Source organism: Taudactylus pleione, unplaced genomic scaffold, assembly GCF_031769625.1.
Source record: "Taudactylus pleione unplaced genomic scaffold, aTauple2 ptg000720l, whole genome shotgun sequence".
In the NCBI taxonomy this organism is placed as follows: Eukaryota; Metazoa; Chordata; class Amphibia; order Anura; family Myobatrachidae; genus Taudactylus; species Taudactylus pleione.
In genome coordinates, this window is record NW_028285122.1 from 1,621,066 (window position 1) to 1,642,021 (window position 20,956).

At 43.8% G+C, this 20,956-nt stretch overlaps 1 protein-coding gene and 1 pseudogene across 2 annotated transcripts in view; both read right to left on the reverse strand.

Annotated features, from left to right (window-relative positions):
* The window catches only part of LOC148477384 (uncharacterized), a 428,950-nt gene that overhangs the window by 167,233 nt on the left and 240,761 nt on the right, over window positions 1-20,956 (reverse strand). The gene's annotated exons all lie outside the window — the stretch shown is intronic.
* Window positions 21-978, reverse strand: LOC148477386 (olfactory receptor 2G3-like; annotated as a pseudogene).

Genomic DNA, 20,956 nt, shown 5'->3' on the forward strand with positions numbered 1-20,956 from the left:
TTTACACAGTGTTTCCCATTTTAATGAGCAGCAGTTATCAAACCTTTCACATTGAGTTTTCTCAGAGCTGCCTTCATGTCTGAGTTCTTCAGGCTGTAGATCAGGGGATTAATTGTGGGAATTACGATGCAATAGAAAATGGCCGTCATTCTGTCTTTGTAAGAAGAAAATGTTGCCCCCAGGCGCAGGTGCACATACATTGCAGACCCATAGAATATAATAACAGAGACAAGGTGAGAAATACATGTGGACATTGCTTTTTGACGGGCCTCTGAGGAGTTGAGGAGGAATACAGAGTTTAGGATCTTGATATAGGAGCAGAAGATTAGTATGAATGAATGGGAGTAAAGATCCACATATACAAAGTATGAAGATATAAAGCTCGATTTTGAAGGTGTTTGTACAGGCTAAGTTGAGTAGAGATGGGATGTCACAGAAAAAATGGGCAATTCTGTGAGAACCACAGAAAGGGTACATAAATATTGTGCTGGTGTTTATAATTGAACAAAACAAACCTTAAATACATGGTCCAGTTGCTAGCTGGTAACATAATGTTGTAGTCATCACTGACGTGTATCTCAGAGGACAGCAGATGGCCATAAACCGGTCAAAGGCCATCACTGCAAGGAAAAGACATTCTGACACTGCAACAGCAATGAAAAAGTACATCTGAGCGGCACAACCAATGAAAGAGATAGCTCTTTCCACTGACAGGAAGAGCTCAAGAGCCTTGGGAACAGTAGTGTTGATAGAACAGATCTCAAGTATTGACAGGCCCCTCAGGAAGAAGTACATGGGGGTGTGAAGTTGAGGGCTATGAGTAACAGTCAGGATGATAAGGCCATTACCTACCAGCGAAAGAGTATAGGCAAACAGCAGGAATATCATTAAGATGACCTGAACTGGGAAAGACATATCAGAGAACCCTAGGAGGGTGAAGTGTGTAACATTGTGGGGGCTGTACGGATCTGTGACCATAGTTTAGGATATTCTCACTTGTCACAAAGTTAGAGGGAATGTTATGATTAATCGTTGCTCACAGATTACATTGTGTGTTTAAAAGTCAGTACTTCCTTAAGAACTGCTGAAAGCTGGGAAATCTGGTTTTACAAATGTGCATATAATGTGTGAGTTAGTGTTGAACCCGTAAATGTCACAATTAGGGGTGAGCGGGTTCGGATTTCTGAAATCCGAACCCCCCCGAGCCCCCCCGATCCGAGACCGATCCGAGTCAGGCTCGACTTTTCCCGCCTGACTCGGATTCTGAAATCGAGGCAAAACGTCATCTTCCCGCCTTCCGAGTCTCGCGGGTTTTGGATCCTATATAAGGTACCCACGTCGGCGCCATTTTCTCACTCGGCTGTGGACAGTGAAGAGGGAGGGTGGGAGTTAGGGTTGTGTAGTGTAGTGTAGTGTAGTGCTGCTGTTGTCCACTACTTCAAAGTCCATAGGGGCTGGCTGTGTTGTGCTGTGCTGCTGTTGTTAATAGGGGCTGTGTCCACTACTTCAAAGTCCATAGGGGCTGGCTGGACTGTGTTGTGCAGTCAGTTCTCCATAGGGGCTGTGTCCACTCCAAAGTCCTGTGCAGTGTCCCAGTCCTAAAGAGGTGCTGTAGTGTTGTCCAGGGGGTGCTCTGTCCATCAGGGGTGCTCCCCCCAAGTGCTAAAAATATAATATATTTTCTGTGTTTGTGAATTGTGTGCGCAGTAGCCGCACGTGCATCAACAAAGTAGTGCCAAGCGTGCGCCTGTGTCATAAGTAAAGGGCCGGCTGGCTTGACCGTTAAAGGGTGCTGTAACCCCCGAAAGTACACTCCAGTCCAAACCAAAAAAAAATTATTTTCTGTGTTTGTGAATTGTGTGCGCAGTAGCCGCACGTGCATCAACAAAGTAGTGCCAAGCGTGCACCTGTGTCATAAGTAAAGGGCCGGCTGGCTTGACCGTTAAGGGTGCTGTAACCCCCGAAAGTACACTCCAGTCCAAACCAAAAAAAAAATTATTTTCTGTGTTTGTGAATTGTGTGCGCAGTAGCCGCACGTGCATCAACAAAGTAGTGCCAAGCGTGCGCCTGTGTCATAAGTAAAGGGCCGGCTGGCTTGACCGTTAAGGGTGCTGTAACCCCCGAAAGTACACTCCAGTCCAAACCAAAAAAAAAATTATTTTCTGTGTTTGTGAATTGTGTGCGCAGTAGCTGCACGTGCATCAACACAGTAGTGCCAAGCGTGCGCCTGTGTCATAAGTAAAGGGCCGGCTGGCTTGACCGTTAAGGGTGCTGTAACCCCCGAAAGTACACTCCAGTCCAAACCAAAAAAAAAATTATTTTCTGTGTTTGTGAATTGTGTGCGCAGTAGCCGCACGTGCATCAACAAAGTAGTGCCAAGCGTGCGCCTGTGTCATAAGTAAAGGGCCGGCTAGCTTGACCGTTAAAGGGTGCTGTAACCCCCGAAAGTACACTCCAGTCCAAACCAAAATAAAATTATTTTCTGTGTTTGTGAATTGTGTGCGCAGTAGCCGCACGTGCATCAACAAAGTAGTGCCAAGCGTGCGCCTGTGTCATAAGTAAAGGGCCGGCTGGCTTGACCGTTAAGGGTGCTGTAACCCCCGAAAGTACACTCCAGTCCAAACCAAAAAAAAAATTATTTTCTGTGTTTGTGAATTGTGTGCGCAGTAGCCGCACGTGCATCAACAAAGTAGTGCCAAGCGTGCGCCTGTGTCATAAGTAAAGGGCTGGCTGGCTTGACCGTTAAGGGTGCTGTAACCCCCGAAAGTACACTCCAGTCCAAACCAAAAAAAAATTATTTTCTGTGTTTGTGAATTGTGTGCGCAGTAGCCGCACGTGCATCAACAAAGTAGTGCCAAGCGTGCGCCTGTGTCATAAGTAAAAGGGCCGGCTGGCTTGACCGTTAAGGGTGCTGTAACCCCCGAAAGTACACTCCAGTCCAAACCAAAAAAAAAAATATTTTCTGTGTTTGTGAATTGTGTGCGCAGTAGCCGCACGTGCATCAACAAAGTAGTGCCAAGCGTGCACCTGTGTCATAAGTAAAGGGCCAGCTGGCTTGACCGTTAAGGGTGCTGTAACCCCCGAAAGTACACTCCAGTCCAAACCAAAATAAAAATTATTTTCTGTGTTTGTGAATTGTGTGCGCAGTAGCTGCACGTGCATCAACAAAGTAGTGCCAAGCGTGCGCCTGTGTCATAAGTAAAGGGCCGGCTGGCTTGACCGTTAAAGGGTGCTGTAACCCCCAAAGTACACTCCAGTCCAAACCAAAAAAAAAATTATTTTCTGTGTTTGTGAATTGTGTGCGCAGTAGCCGCACGTGCATCAACAAAGTAGTGCCAAGCGTGCGCCTGTGTCATAAGTAAAGGGCCGGCTGGCTTGACCGTTAAAGGGTGCTGTAACCCCCGAAAGTACACTCCAGTCCAAACCAAAAAAAAATTATTTTCTGTGTTTGTGAATTGTGTGCGCAGTAGCCGCACGTGCATCAACAAAGTAGTGCCAAGCGTGCGCCTGTGTCATAAGTAAAGGGCCGGCTGGCTTGACCGTTAAAGGGTGCTGTAACCCCCGAAAGTACACTCCAGTCCAAACAAAAAAAAAATTATTTTCTGTGTTTGTGAATTGTGTGCGCAGTAGCCGCACGTGCATCAACAAAGTAGTGCCAAGCGTGCGCCTGTGTCATAAGTAAAGGGCCGGCTGGCTTGACCGTTAAAGGGTGCTGTAACCCACAAAGTACACTCCAGTCCAAACCCAAAAAAAAAATTATTTTCTGTGTTTAGCCGCACGTATATATCAAATCGATATAACATAAATGGAGGACCAAACTTTCTCCGATAATAATAAAATAGAGAAAGATCAAGAACCACTTCCTCCTAGTGCTGAAGCTGCTGCCACTAGTCATGACATAGACGATAACATGCCATCAACGTCGTCTGCCAAGGCCGATGCCCAATGTCATAGTAGAGGGCACATACAATCCCAAATGGCAAAGTTCAGGAAAATGACCTTGAAAAAGACATTTAAATCAGCTGAAGAGAAACGTAAACTTGCCAATATGCCATTTACGACACGGAGTGGCAAGGAACGGCTAAGGTCGATCCCTAGTATGTTCATGACTAGTGGTTCAGCTTCACATGACGATGGAAGCCCTCCTCCCACTAAAAAAATCAAAAGAGTTAAGCTGGCAAAAGCACAGCGAAGAACTGTGCTTTCTAAGAAGATATCACAAATCCCCAAGGAGAGTCCAAGTGTGGTGGTGGTTGCGATGCCTGACCTTCCCAGCACTGGACGGGAAGAGGTGGCTCTTTCCACCATTTGCACGCCCCCTGCAAGTGCTGAAAGGAGCACCCACAGTCCACTTGCTGATATGCAAATTGAAGATGTCACTGTTGAAGTACAACAGGATGAGGATACTGGTGTAGCTGGCGCTGAGGAGGAAGTTGGCGAGGAGGATTCTGATGGTGATGTGGTTTGTTTAAATCAGGCTCCGGGGGAGACAGTTGTTGTCCGTGGGATGAAAAAGCCCATCACGGTCATGCCTGGGCAGAAGACCAAAACATTCCACCTCTTTGGTCTGGCAATATTTCTATCCAAATCCGGACAACAACTGTCTTGCCATATGTACCATATGTAAAGGTGAAATAAGTAGGGGTAGGGACGTCAACCACCTAGGAACATCCTCCCTTATACGGCACCTGCAGCGCGTTCATAAAAAGTTACTGTCAAGTTCAGAAACTTTGGCTAAGACCGTAAGCAGTCCAGGGACACCTAAATCCCGTTGTCCTGTTGTATCCAAGCGCCTGCAAACCACACCGTCAACTCCCTCCTCGTCAATTTCCTCCTTAGTTAGGATCGGAAGTAGTCCTGCAGGCCATGTCACTGGCATGACTGACTCTCCTATCCGGGATTCCTCCGGAGGATCCTGCATTGCTACGCCTACTGCTGCCGCTGCTGCTGTTGCTGCTGCTGGGAGTCGTTCATCATCCCAGAGAGGAAGTAGGAACACCACTACTTTTACTAAACAATTGACCCTCCAACAGTCCTTAGCGAGGAGGATGAAGTACGACAGCAGTCATCCTGAAGCAAAACGTATAACTGAGGCCTTGACTGCTATGTTGGTGTTAGACGTGCGTCCTGTATCCGCCATTAGTGCAGTGGGATTTAGACAATTGATGGAGGTAGTGTGTCCCCGGTTCCAAATCCCGTCTAGATTCCACTTCACTAGGCAGGCGATACCGAGACTGTACAGAAACGTCAGAAAAAGTGTCCTCAGTGTCCTGAAAAATGCCGTTGTACACAATGTCCACTTAACCACGGACATGTGGACAAGTGGAACAGGGCAGACTAAGGACTATATGACTGTGACAGCCCACTGGGTAGATGTATCACCTTACGCAGCAACAGCAGCAGCGTCACCAGTAGCAGCATCTCAGAAATGCCAGCTCGTTACAAGGCAGGCTACGCTGTGTATCACCGGTTTCAGTAAGAGGCACACCGCCGACAACCTCTTAGAGAAACTGAGGGAAATCATCGCCCAGTGGCTTACCCCACTTAGACTCTCCTGGGGATTTGTGATATCTGACAACGCCACCAATATTGTGCGGGCATTACATCTGGGCAAATTCCAGCACGTCCCATGTTTTGCTCACACAATAAACTTGGTGGTGCAGAATTTTCTGAAAAGCGACAGGGGCGTGCAGGAGACGCTTTGGGTGGCCCGAAAAATTTCTGGCCACTTTCGCCATTCAGCGACTGCGTGCCGAAGACTGGAGCGCCAGCAAACACTCTTGAACCTGCCCCGCCATCACCTGAAGCAAGAGGTTGTGACGCGGTGGAACTCAACCCTCTATATGCTTCAGAGGATGGAGGAGCAGCAAAAGGCCATACAAGCCTATACATCCACCTATGACATAGGCAAAGGAGGGGGTATGCACCTGACTCAAGCGCAGTGGAGAATGATTTCCGTGTTGTGCAAGGTTCTCCAGCCCTTCGAACTTGCCACACGTGAAGTCAGTTCAGACACTGCCAGCTTGAGTCAGGTCATTCCCCTCATCAGGCTTTTGCAGAAGCAGCTGGAGAAAGTGAAGGAGGAGCTAAGACGGAGCGATTCCGCTCGGCATGTGGGACTTGTGGATGAAGCCCTTCATTCGCTTTGCCAGGATTCCAGGGTGGTCAATCTGTTGAAATCAGACCACTACGTTTTGGCCACCGTGCTCGATCCTAGGTTTAAAGCCTATGTGGTGTCTCTCTTTCCGGCCGACACAAGCCTGCAGAGGTGCAAAGACCTGCTGGTGAACACACTGTCAGCTGAAGTGGAACGTGACACGTCAACGGCTCCTTCTTCATTTTCTCCTGCAACTGGGGCTGCCAGGAAAAAACTTAGGTATCCTAAGCAACCCGCTGGCGGTGATGCAGGGCAGGCAGGACCAAGTTTGGACATCTGGTCCGGACTGAAGGACCTGGCAACAATTTCTGACATGTCTACTGTCACTGCATATGATACTGTCACCATTGACAGAATGGTGGAGGATTACATCGGTGACAGCATCCAAGTAGGCATGGCAGACAGTCCATACCTGTACTGGCAGGAAAAAGAGGCAATTTGGAGGCCCCTGTACAAACTGGCTCTATTTTACCTGAGTTGCCCCCCCTCCAGTGTGTACTCCGAAAGAGTGTTTAGTGCAGCCGGGAACCTTGTCAGCGAAAGGCGTAGGAGGTTGCTTCCACAGAATGTGGAGAAGATGATGTTCATCAAAATGAATTATCAGCTCTTCCAGGGAGACCAGCCTCCAGAAGGTACAGAGGGACCTGTGGTGGTGGATTCAAGTGGGGACGAGTTAATACTTTGTGAGGATGAGGATGTACACACTGAAGAGGGTGAGGAATCGGTGGATGAGGAGGATGAGGATGACATCTTGCCTCCATAGAGCCAGTTTGTGCAGGGACACATTAATTGCCAGCTTGTTTTGTGGGGGCCCAAACGAACCAATCATTTCAGCCACAGTTGTGTGGCAGACCCTGGCGCTGAAATGATTGGTTTGTTAAAGTGTGCATGTCCTGTTTATACAACATAAGGGTGGGTGGGAGGGCCCAAGGACAATTCCATCTTGCACCTCTTTTTTTTCTTTGCATTATGTACAGTTTGGGGCCTAGTTTTTCAAACTGCCATCCTGTCTGCCACTGCAGTTTCACGCCTAGATGGGTCACGTGTTTGTGCCGCCCACTCGTGTCGCTTAGCATAGTCATCCAGCTACCTCGGTGCAACGTTTTGGACATAAAAACACTATTGTGAGGTGTGAGGTGTTCAGAATAGACTGGAAATGAGTGGAAATTAAGGTTATTGAGGTTAATAATAGCATAGGAGCAGAAAAACCTACAAATTCTGTGATTTTAGCTGTTTTTATGCTTTTTTTAAAAAAAAATACAGATCCAAAACACAAAACCCAGAACCCAAAACACGGAAGGGTGGTTTTGGCAAAACCAATCCAGATCCAAAACACGAAGAAAGATCCAGATCCAAAACCAAAACACAAAACACGAAAAGTGGCCGGTGCACACCCCTAGTCACAATGCATACCCACACTTATAAAATCAGAGCACAAAGCATCAGGGTTGGATTATCCTCAGGCTCGCAGTTCACTTGCAGTGCATGATGTGTATAAAACGTGCAGGTCCTTACTAAACCGGGTGATCAACTGTCGCGGTGGACATTGCTGATTATCTGTCTATAATGCTTCCATACAAGATAACATGTTTCATTTATTTCATTCATTTTTGTGAACATGTTTATACAGTTTTCATAATGTGCAGCTCCTGCCCTTTAGTCTACCTAATCTAATTAAACCACTTGTAAATATATTAAAGGCAATGCATTTATTTTACCAATAAATACTTTGATACGACCATGAATCTACAGTAACTTCAATACATTATTTGTTTCTCAGCAGATCATAGTTAGATATACAGGGGAAACCAATGTAGAACAATAATGGATTCTGCAAATAGGTGGGTTTTAGTATACAATCATCATTTATCTGTATATAGAGAGATATAGTGATACAGGTAATAGTAGCAGTGTGAGAGGAAGACATAATCGCTCTTTGTCATTTCACCAGATAATATCACTCTAATGTCTTCCCACTCGGTATAAATCTAACAGAATTAAGCGCAGTACCAGGTACACATAATCCACTATTTTAGTAAGAAAATGCTGACAAATGACTTATACATTGAAATAATAATAATAATTTCATCAGTGGTATCACAGTTCCTTCTCTGTATCACCCAGTGACAGTGTAAGAGGCCAGCGGGCACTGCAATCCACCAGCACAGTGTGTACCTCCACCCTAATACAGAAACCCACCCTTGCCTGAGCAGTATTTCCCAAAGCTGAGAGAGACCTGTCTTATATAGTGATATGAACCTTGGGGAAGCTGGTTCCTCAGGTCTGCATCACTTGTTATTCTGGTTGCTAATATCCAGCTGATAGGATTTCTAGATGATCAGAGTGAGGGTGTATAAAGACTGAGGAGCCAAAAAATAGATACTAATTGGCCCAAAGCAGTTATGTGTGATTCCCAGGGTAATGACAGTATTCATGAAGAAAGTTTGTTTATGACACTTACAAAACTGCAAGTAAATAACACAATGTAATGTAAGAGAATAACATTGGAATAATACATTTTAACACAAACAGTGAGATTTTTATTGTACCAGCACCATAGATGTCCATTTGTTACATTAGTTGCTTAATATGATTAATTTAAAAGTATATGTCACATGTATTATCTGCTGTACAAAATCAGGAATACAGCCTAGTAATATACCATCACATAAAAGCACATTTACTGTTCGACTTTCATTTAAATTGGTAAAACATTTTAGGTTCTGCTACATTTAGTTTTCCTGTCCACTTTCAAGGTATTTATTTCCGTAAATAAATATTCTACTTAAAGTAACTTCATATTTCAATCACAAGACATTTGGTGTAGTCGGCAGAGCTGCTCTTTCTATGTGTTATCAATTGAAATAAGAAATCAAACTTGACCTGGTTTTCAGTGGTAAAGTATCTACAGTATAAGCTGTAATTGTGTGTAATGTATTATGTTGTTGAAAATAAAAGTACATTGAGGGAGGGAATACAGAGCCGCTTTCAGGTGGGCTAATGTCGGATCATGGTTACTCATGGGCCAGGTGATACACCTTAATCTTTACTCCCATACAGGATGGGAAAATGTGAATGTACCATTAGAATCAATCAATAGTAAGTGTCTCCAAGTATAACCAAGGGGTAAGAAAAGCTGCACACAAAACTTAGCAATGACTGCACAGTGCTGAGGTGGGAAGATTTACTATTCTAGGGACTAGACCTGTGACTGCCAGAAGAAAAGCAAAAACATATAGCTAGGCATAAAATGCTGACATTGGCAATAGAAAGCATTGGGAAGCAGGGGCAGAACTATGGGAGACAATGGAGGCGCCTTCCGCTGGGCTCCAGCTCTGAAGGGGGCACCTCCTCCATTGCCCACAACATATTCACCCCACTTAGGGCTGTAACTATGTACCTTGTAACATCATGGCCCTTCACGGCACCTGAGAAACCACCATACACTAGTGGAGAGCTCCATGTCAGACCATCAGCTGCTGTCTTCGTCTATCTATAGCCTTGTCTTCATGCAAATTGCTACATTACAGTGTCTGCGGCAGTGACAGGGGGGGCACCAAATTATAACTTGCCTCCGGGCGTCTGGGATGAACTTACGCCACTGTTTGGAAGAATATGATGCTTCTGACAGAGAAATAATTTGAGGTGCCTTTATAATAAACTGACCCTATATATCTTCTAGCAGAGAAGGGAGAAAGATGATTAAAGGGCTATATTAAGTTACCTTTAGTAACCTAGCAGTTGCCATCATTGGTCAATGGAGAGAACTGCTTATTGACTGAGAGAGGTGGAGGCTCCCCTTTATCTGCCAATGAACGCTAAGCCAATGCATTTCTATGTCTCATTCACATATTAATGTACTTAAAGGGCAGTACATGTCCGTGGCGTGGGTATAGATGCATTGATGTTTTTGTGGATGCCTACATGGACCAAAGAGAACAAGAAACAAGGGGTAGGTGAGCATGATTTTTTTTACAGGTTAGGTGGATGCTACATGGAGAAGAGGATGTGAATGGCTACAGGGATTGTAGATGAGTATGTGTGAGTGTGAGTGTAATAAACTTGAACTTTCACAGTGTGTCCTGTGTTTATTTTAATATTTATTTTGCAGGTGAACTAGATGTATCAGCAGGCTTATAATGGCCCATATGGTACCTCTGGTTCTCCTAGTATGAGTATGCGAGGGAAGTTGGCTGGGACCTCTAGTTCTACTGTAACAGACAATATTATTTATTTTATTTTTTAACATTCAACCTGGCACCCACCGCCCAGGGGTGCCATGCATACCCTGGGGATAGCCTTGGGAGATGTTGACCCCCCCACCCTTATTGGGGGGGTCCCCACCTCCCCAGAGATCCCTGACATGGACTGACTAGTGGTCAGGTGTTGAATGCTTTGACTGGGGAACCCAGTGAAAGGGTCCCATGGCTGTGGCATTATTATGGAAAATACAGGTGACCCCTACTCATTTTGTCCACACTATTTCCACATTCAAGACTGGATCACTGAACCCGTTGCTGATTGATGTAAATAAAGTAGACCCCGGCATTTTTTCCTCCCTGTATTTTCACAACCAGGACCAGCTCAGAAAAGACCGGTATTGGTTGAGACATGATCCTATTCCAAATATATCAGGAATACTCCTAACCTAATGAGATGTAATTGATCATAGTCATCCAAAGTTATTTGATTGTTTAGAAATTCTGCAAACTTAGAATTTGCTAATTCACTGCTAAATTGTTGATTCACAGAATAGCAAAGAAAAATGATAATGTTGAAAGTAGCCAACAAATTTGTGAAATGTGAATTATATTGTTTATTATTCCTTATGTAACATGCAATTTACATGATCATGAATTGACACAGAGGAGCATAGAGATGTGGCTTACCAGTGTTCATAGTAAATGCAAGTCACATTAACCAAATTGTACCCACTAAATGTCTATATTGAAGAGTCTGGACAGGGTTTCACTCGCAAGTCCGATGGTCGCGATGGTCAAGACCATCGCGACCATCTTGTTGGATGCTCGTATATGCTGTGGGTGGTGACCATTTTAATGGAGGTGGGCCCTGATTCAGAGCGAGCGCTCTGGTCAGAGCGTCCGGCTCTGAATCAGGGCCTAAATGTCTATATTGAAGAGTCTGGGCAGTGTTATTCATACTGTAAATTTGAAAGGTGAACTTACAATTTAAAATACAATTAAACACAAATACAAAATAAAACTACAAAAGTAATGTTACTAAATAAAAACATTGACTACCTTCCATTTTGAAAACTAAATTTCCTTAACTGTTGCTTTACAAATGCAAACATCAATTAAGTGATTTGAATAGATGGCTGTATCTGCATACAATGTAGTCACTAACAGTGGGCAGGTCTAGATGCAATCAACCAATCATAAGTGCCTGGAGATGATCACAATCAACATCATTATATATTGCACCAGGGGTTGAATTCTGTCAATAGATACATACAGTATGTGTCTGAGTCCAGGCCTATATTGTACGCATTTGCCTGATTTCCCCCAGTGTATGCTTTAGTGCTCCTATTACAATTTATAAAGCAAAGGGATTCATATGCCTAAGATGCAACTAAATATGCTTATGGGTGCAAGTTTTTTTTTCATGTGCATAAACAGTACAGAAGTACAGTACAGAAATGTATAGCAAACAAATGAATAATAATGTGTACAGTATGTCCAAACCCACATGAGGCTCTGAGTGATACAAAATGTTCCCATTATAAAATGGGAGTCTAGCTTACAGCAAACATCTGTGCTTAACATTTCTAGTATTGTATTGTAATGACCATGTAAATATGTATTTTTTATTGATTGTATAATTAGTAGATATTGATGGGGTGCAGTCACACACATTGTTACTTTTGTGTAAACAGGCCTTTTGTTGTGTACTGTTAGTTGTGTAACATATATACTGCCTTTTGCATCTATGGGTGTCTCACAGAGACACATCCTGCTTTAGCAGATATGCTGGAGCCACACACTGTAGTGTGCCCACAAGTGAGCTAAGGGAAGAAGTATGTGTATGGGCAGCCCATTTCAAGTGGAAACTTCATTCCAGATGAGTTATGGGCTAAAGGACTGTCCATCTGAAACCACTGCACCATGTGAATGTGAGAGGGGTTTATAATGAAGGTAATGGGATCTCACTCTCCTGAACAGTGATGACCAAAAGCATTGATCTTAGGACCTCATTCAGAGGCGGTCGCAAGAAGCGATCGCTCTCTCTGAATGAGGGCGGGCGCTTTTTTTTTTTTTGGTGCGGCCTCCTGGTAGCAAGCTAAGCTGTGGGTCACCACCCACAGCTTAGCTAGCAACCAGGGTGATGGTCACGATGGTGATCACCATCGCGACCATCTTAGCTTGCGAAAGACCCTAAGGTTGGGTCTGGGCACTCGCAAGCCCCAGGAAGCTTTCTGCTCTGATGGAGCAGGAAGCTCCCCACTGACATCATTGATGATGTCAGTGCGGCCGCCCACAAAACGGTAGGCGTTTTGGAAACCACCCCCCGGCCCGCCTACAAAATGGGGTGAGCTGTCAATCAACATCGACAGCCGCCCCTTCTGTAGCAAGCTCCGGAGCGAGAGATTTTCTCAGTGCGGCCGCTGCGCATGTGCAGGGCTACCCATCGACCAGGTTGCGAGCACATCGGTGCTTGCAATCGGGTCTGAATGACCCCCTTAGTCTCTACATTGTGGATAAAGTAGTGCAGAGCTTACACACATACTGTAGTGATAACATTAAATATAATACAACATATATATAAAATAATAATAATAAAATAATAATAATAATAATAGTAATAATAATAATAATAATAATAGATTCTAATGAGATGTGTGCTTAAATTTGCAAGTTCCATCTGCAAAATAGACTTCTATTCAACTCTTAATGTTTTTCAGTTTAGAAGATATAACTTTTTTCTTCATAGATAATATTTGCTAGACAAGGTTTTTAAGGGTGGAGTTGAGTTTTCTTCACAGTGTTTGGCAATAATACTTACCAATTTGTTACAGTGTTTATTTTATATTGGACAGGAAAACACACAAAAAAAATAACTTTTGAAGGCAGGTCCGTCATTTTAAGGGGCAAAATTACCATTGTGACCACAGTTCTTGCAGCATTTAGGGTCAGAAATAGGGCACATCTTGTTTAGTCTCTTAGGTTATAAGGTCATCTAATATAACATCTAGTATATCATTTTATTGCTGAAATAAAAATGGAATTCCTTGCAATACCTCTCTCATATCTTCACATCCTTCCTCATTTTGAGGAGAACTCACATTTATTTACCAATCTCTTTCATATGGATGTAGCCATAATGTTGACATCACAATTTCATCAGGTATGATGTCAACATTGCTGAAATGTCAACATTGAAAGTATTAGTATGTGCAGAATGTACAGTAGACCACTTGCACAATGTCTACATGTGAAATGAAGACACTCCACACAGATCTGCAGCAGAGAGTTAGGATTAGGCTGTGGGAGGGTAGGGTTATGGTTAGGTACAAAGGGAGGGTTAGGTTGTGGAAGGGTAGGGTCAGGGTTAGGCACTAGGGAGGGAATTAGGGTTATTCACTAGGGCAAAGGTTAGGATTAGGCTGCAGAAGGGTATAGTTATGGTTAGGTACTAGAAATTGGATTAGGCTAAGGCTGCAGAAGGGTAGGGTCAGGGTTAAGCACTAGTGGAGGGTTAGGATTAGGCTGCAGAAGGGTAGGGTCAGGGTTAGGCACTAGGGGAGGGTTAGGTTTAGGCTGTGGAAGGGTATGGTCAGGGTTAGGCACTAGTGGGAGGGTTAGGGTTAGTCTGTGGAAGGGAAGGGTCAGGGTTAGGCACTAGGGGGAGGATTAGGGGTTATTATTAGTCATACTTATACCAGAAGCCATGCAGGATCCACATTAAGTCATCCTGATGTCAGCTTCAAACCCGTAAAACATTGGACCTTCTGCTCTAGGTAAGTCACCACTGGATCACCAGGGATGTTGTTTTGATATTATAATAATATGTTAACATTATATGTCAACATGATGAGTGTCAACATACCTAGCATATGGACATGATGCATTTCAACATTATCACCATGTTGACAAAATATACCACATATTCCTGAGGTGGAGTGAGTGGAGGAGATTGAGAAGAAGTGGTTAGTGAGGTAGGAGGACAATCGAGAGCAGACAGAGTTGTGGAGACCACAGGATTGGAGTGTTTGGAGGAGGAGAGAGTGATCTATAGTAGCGAAGGCTGCAGATAGGTCCAGGAGGATGCATAGAGGTAACGGATCCTTGGATTTAGAAACAAACTGATCATTAGTTACCTTAATGATGGCTGTTTCTGTGGAGGCAGTGGAAATAAGAGTCAAGGAAGTAGTGGGAGGAGAGTAAAGAGGTGAGGTGACTATATACAAGTATTGCAAGGATCTTGGAGGTAAAGGGAAGGAATGAGATAGGATATTAGTTGCAGACGGAGATTCAGGGTCAATAAAGGGTTTTTTGATGGTGAAAGTGATGAGAGCATGTGTGAAGAAGAAATAGGGGAAAATACCAGATAAGGTGGACTGATTGAAAAGGTAAGTGAGGTAGAAGCAATCATCTGGAGAGGGAGCCAAGAAAGAGCCTGTAAATGGGGCTAAGTGTGATGCTGGAGGGATGAGTGGATGTGTAAAGGGCATGGACTGTATTCCCAGTGGCAGGTGAGAAGGAGGAAAGTGTAGACAAGCAGATAGAGTAAAGAAAAAAAATGGGACAGGGGGAGACTGATTGGAGGAGATGATCTGTCATATAGCAATAATATTGGATGTAAAATAAGTGGCAGAGTCAAGGGAACTGTAGGAGGAAGATGCAGCAAAAAGCAGATGCAGCAAAAAGCAGCTCACAGTGTACAGTACCAGAGAAGCAGCTCAGTGTACAGAACCAGAGAAGCAGCTCACAGTGTACAGTACCAGAGAAGCAGCTCACAGTGTACAGTACCAGAGAAGCAGCCCACAGTGTACAGTACCAGAGAAGCAGCTCACAGTGTACAGTACTAGAGAAGCAGCTCACAGTGTACAGTACCAGAGAAGCAGCTCACAGTGTACCGTACCAGAGAAGCAGCTCACCGTGTACAGTACCAGAGAAGCAGCTCACAGTGTACCAGAGAAGCAGCTCACAGTGTACAGTACCAGAGAAGCAGCTCACCGTGTGCCAGAGAAGCAGCTCACAGTGTACAGTACCAGAGAAGCAGCTCACAGTGTACCAGAGAAGCAGCTCACAGTGTACAGTACCAGAGAAGCAGCTCACAGTGTGCCAGAGAAGCAGCTTACAGTGTACCAGAGAAGCAGGGCTCTGACTTTAACCGTACAGGAATTGGTTTTACACACATAAAAGTTGCAGATGAAGCACTATGGAACTTGGGGCCTGATTCAGACCCGGACGCTATTTGCGCCCATTCGCTGGCTAAAAGGGGCCGGCTATTTAAATCATGCGCTTGCACTGCACCGCTTAAAGCCACCCACTAAGTAACAGCGAGCGATCGCACTATGCGCTCACACCTGTATAAAGATGCCCCTTTGCCACTCGCAACACACGTCATCATTGGCAGTTGTAGGATTAATCGGGAACATCGAGAGCCATCGGAGCTGATCGCAGCACCTGTGGTAGCCTTTTCCCACCACAACATTGCGAGCAGTTCAGGCTAAAATATAACCCAGTCACATGTGTAATGACGCTACTTTGCTAATTATGCACGCTCATTAAACTCCATTCTGACGATCGGGCATGCCTACGTTTGCACATCCACAGCCCCGTTTACAAGCACCTTCCCCTGTTACCACCCACAAACGGCGCAATCTGCCACTCAAAATAACGGCCCGACTGCGGGCTATGGGCATCGCAATGACTGGTTCATGCACGTGCATTGCGAATCATACGCATGCACAGATTGCGAAAAATCTCTCAATGCGAGCGAGCGCAGCATAGCGTCCAGGTCTGAATCAGGCCCTTGGAGTGAGAAGAATCCATGTGTGTTTGCATCGAGTCCTATGTGAAATAGTTGAGCACAAATGTAAACATGTTGCAAGCCCCAGTGGTACATATATGCTAGCTATGCTGTTTGATCGTTTCCAGCTTTAGTTTTTGTGTGAATAAGACACTTTTTGAGTGAAAAAGATGCTCTGTGCGGCCGAGTCATACAGGACCTAGAGCGCTGAGAGGGGTTATTTGAGGTTACTGAGGCCTGAGTATAAGAGGGGAATAGGAAATATTATCTGTACTGTAATCTTCTGACCTGTTACTGTACCTAGCTGGGGCTGCTTTTGTCTGATTCATTTTCATTCAATGCCACTTCTACAACACCCCAGCCTTTATACTAGTCTCCTTGCAATAGACGAGTGGAGCCGCTGCATTACACGCTGAGCCCAGGTCCCGCGAGATCCCACGTGATCGCGACACCCGGTAGCCTCGTGTGTAGCAGTGTACTATACACAGCCGGCTGGGCAGGACAGGCATGGACGCCAAAAGATATTACTTACAGCGATCATCTGAACTTAGGACAAGAAGGTCAATGCAACGCACCAGGAGGTGTGAACAGAAGCTGCAAAGGGTAAGTCAGTGCAACTGGGGGTCCCGGGACGCCGCCCCACCAGGACACTACTTACATACCTTGCACGCAGGACAATTATATCAAGAACTGCATCCGAGACATTTTCCCCCCATTATACAGTGACTATAGACCTGATTCAGTGGCGGTCGTAGCGGCCGCACGGTCTTGCGGGCTACGACCGCAAAATCCGTATGGCTGGTCGATCGTAAACAAAGTGACGCCCATTCGTTAGCAGTGCACCTCCTCTAGCTACCGACTGATATGATCGAGCAATCGAGTCAATCGTAGTCAGGCGCTGTGCGGCGCTGTATGCAAATTATGTTGTGATGGTTGCGGCCGTATGTGTTGTATTGATGGTCACATATCTTATTTACATGGACTATCGAACAGCTTGTTTTTAGCTTGTTGTCAACTATCTAATTAAGAGTGTTTAACTCTTGCTGTTCTTTTTTTCATGTTTTTTTAGTTTGTCAATAAACTTTATTGATCACATTGTTGTTTTTTTTGGATCCTTGTTATGGTGTATTTTGTTTGTTTAGAATCCAAAATAATGTTTATTATCTTTGAATGTACTGATGATATTTGTGTTAACTTAAAAAATGCTTTTGTATTTTGCATTAGCATAATTTGCCCTCTTAGGTTTGCAGTTGCGCAGTGCGTGTTTTAACCAATCAAATATGTCCTTTTTTTTGGTGTCACATGATTAATGCATTGTCCAATAGTTTTTTATTTTAAGAAACTGAGTAAATATTTTAGCCAATCATCTTTCTTTTCCCCCATGTATATTTCATGTTTTCTGTAAAAACTGCCATTGCCATCATGAGAGTCGCGGCCTTTACCCGCCGTGAATTGGCCATAATGGTCAAGATTCTGGACAGGCGCCTAACCAACGCTCAGCCTCCCATTACAAACCGCTTAAAGCGGTGGTGAGGAGTGCCCTTCGGCGTGCGGGTTTCCCACACAATATTGCCCAACTTGAGAGGCGGTGGTCGGATTTGCGGCGCCGGTCGCCAGTCCTTTTGGCCAATTTGCGGGTGCTAATACGCCGACGTAAGTATGCATTTGTATAAATGATTAAATTAGAGGACCCTTCAAAATGTCTGTACCTTTTCCAATTCTTTTCCTAAATGTAAACAAACACTCTTGTATGTTGTCCCTATTGTCCAGAATGTGTAAAGTGTACTTGTTGTGTGTTGCAGAAATTGAAAACTAAACTAAGATGTTAATCTTTTTTTTTTGTTTTTAGGCCAACAGCGGAGACGGAGAAGGGCTCCCAGATTTGTCCACAATGCAGGGCCCAACTTGCAGCCCTCGCCCTAACCTTCCCCACCCGCTCAACCCAGCCCTCCCTCCCCACCACCATACTACCCCAGTAACCCTCCCTCCCTCTTCCAATACTCCCCTAGTAATCCTCCTTCCCCTGCCCACTCATCCCAACTCACCCCTCCCGAACCCGATTCCTCATCACAAATATCCCCTCCCTCTGATTATTTCAACCCATTGTCCCCATTGTCCCCTCCCACCCTTCCAACATCTCCAGTGGTAGCTTCCCCTTCAGGCTCTGATGGTATGATTTGTTTTTTTTTGGTGGGGTTGTTATCCATGTTGTGTTTTTAAACTTTACTTTTTTTTGGTTGTGTGTTTTGTTTTTATTATCACAGTATGGGTATCATAATGAGTGCACAGTAATCATGTTACTATATATTTAGTGTTTATGTTTTGTGGCTGTGCACTCTTTTTTTTGGTTTGCCAAATATTTTTTGCCTTTTTGGGGTAGTTTAAATGCTTATTAATTTGGGGTAAGTTTTTAAATGTTTGTATTTCAATATTTTATAAAAAAATAATTTTTTGGTTTAAAATATAAAAAAAAAAAAAATGTCACAGGACTTGGGAAGGTGCTAGGAACCAGACTAACCTTGTTAATGTTGTGTACCCTGTGTTTAAAAAATACTAAGATGTAACTTCATTATTGGAAAAGTGATGTTAGCCACAGCAAACAAACACATGGTACTTTTGGATTATCTAGAACATTCTAGAAGTTAATACGTGCAGTGTGTTTTAATGCTATGGCCATCATGACTTATGAATACACCTCCCAGTTGTTTTCCAATCATCCTAGGGTTTTTTATTATGCCACATAGTTTCCCTGTGTATTCAGACATTAAATGTTTCAACATATTAATAATGTTGTGTGGAGTAAACTTCATAACACACCCTAACATCATTGTGTCCACCCCACTGTTTGGGATATTGAATAATGTTTACTGTTAAATTGTGTGGAATTTTTAAGTAGTTTTTAACCTACAAATACATTTTCATGTCCACAGATATACCAAGCATACTTGGAGGCATCAGAGAGGAGCTCACTCGAGCAAGTGGCCATCTTCTGGAGGCCTACTGCTGCCTACAGCAAATTATGGGGAGTCTGCAGCGCTTTTAGTTTTTTGTGAAAATTCTCACAATTTTGTGTTAAAAAACCATATGTCCTCTTTTTTAAAAAAAAATTCAATGGTGTAATTCTGCATTTCAAATAGTTTGCTAACAAAGCTGTGTGCCTTCCCATAGTGTAACTACTTCATAAATGTGTTTTTTAACCTTAAGAACATTTGCAGTAATGTTTGGCTGTGTTTTTTTTGGGTTGCCCTACATTATCCACCTAAAAATGGGATACCAAAACTATATTAATTTGATTATTTTTTAAAAAACAAACATGTTGGCAACATGGTTTTAATTGTAAAAAGCATTTCATAACAGAATAACACAAATAAAATGGCCTCTGGTGTTTTTTACAGTAAATATCTTGCTTAGTCAGACATAAATGACAAAAGGTAAACTCCAACATAATAATGTATTTTTTTTTAGAAAACATCACAAAATAAAAAACAAATTAACTAAACATGTGGTGGTAAATCCAGATAAAATTTGTTAGTTGTCCAAAAACAGAACAGGGTATTGCCAATGGGTTCCATTTGTTTTTCTTTTATGGAAAGTGTGTTTTTTTGAAAAAAAAAAAATTAGTTTCACCTTAAAATACATTTGCTCTAAGTTTAAAATACAAACTTAACATAAAAAAATACCTAAAAAATCTGGAAACCGCATCATTGCATCTGGCCCCCCCAGACAGCATCACAATACATTCCTCCAGGGGGCCATTCTCTGGCAAGGCATCCTCTGGCTGCATGGGTACTTGACTCCTTATTGCGATGTTGTGAAAAATCCCACACAGGACCACAATGCGAGAAAACATATATGGCGAGTACATGAGTACACCACCAGAATGATGGAAACACCGGAACCGGCCCTTTAAAAGGCCGATACAGCGCTCCATCACCTGCCTGGTGGTAGAAAACACAGCATTATATTGAGTTTGGGGCCCTGGTGTGGGATTCAATAAGGAGTCAGCAGCCAGGGCGTGCAAGGATATCAACTGTCACCTGTTGGGAATGGGACACCATAAGTTTGAGAAATTTTAAATGAAACAATGTTTACACTTTTACTATAGCTACATACTGGATTTATACTTACCAAGAAGCCACATGTCACCAGCTTGCAGTGTGTTTAATTTAGGCCAAATCCCGGAATGCTGGATCACGTACGCATCATGGCTGCAGCCCGGAAATTTGGCATTCAGGGAGAGGATCTGGAGGGAGGCATCACATAGCACCATTACATTTAGCGAATGGAAATATTTTTGGTTCCTATAGATTTGTTCCCTGCATGCAGGGGGCTGAAGTGCTATGTGAGTGCCATCCACTACCCCTATGACGTGTGGAAAGCCTGCAATCTCAAAAAACTTCTGCTTTACCACATCAAGGACTTCCGTATCCAAAGGCATACCAATAAAATGTGCTATATTATTGAATAATGCATCTAGCACACGCCTCAGGATCCGTGAAAATGATGGCTGGGAGAGGCCACCCACCAGCCCCACAGTGGTTTGGAAGGACCCTGAGGTGCAGAAATGTAACACCGCCAACAACTGTGTAAGTGGTGTGATTGCGGTTGGAATGTTAATCTGACTTTCTAGATCATTCTTTATTATTGAAAGAGTGTCTAGGATAATATTTGGAGGCAGGCAATAAGTGGATAAAACCACATCATCAGGCATTCCAAAAAGGGTGACACGTGTTCTATAGATCTTGGCCCTTGCACGCCTCCTATGCCTACGCCCAGGAGGAGGCTGAGGAAGGTTGGTGGGGG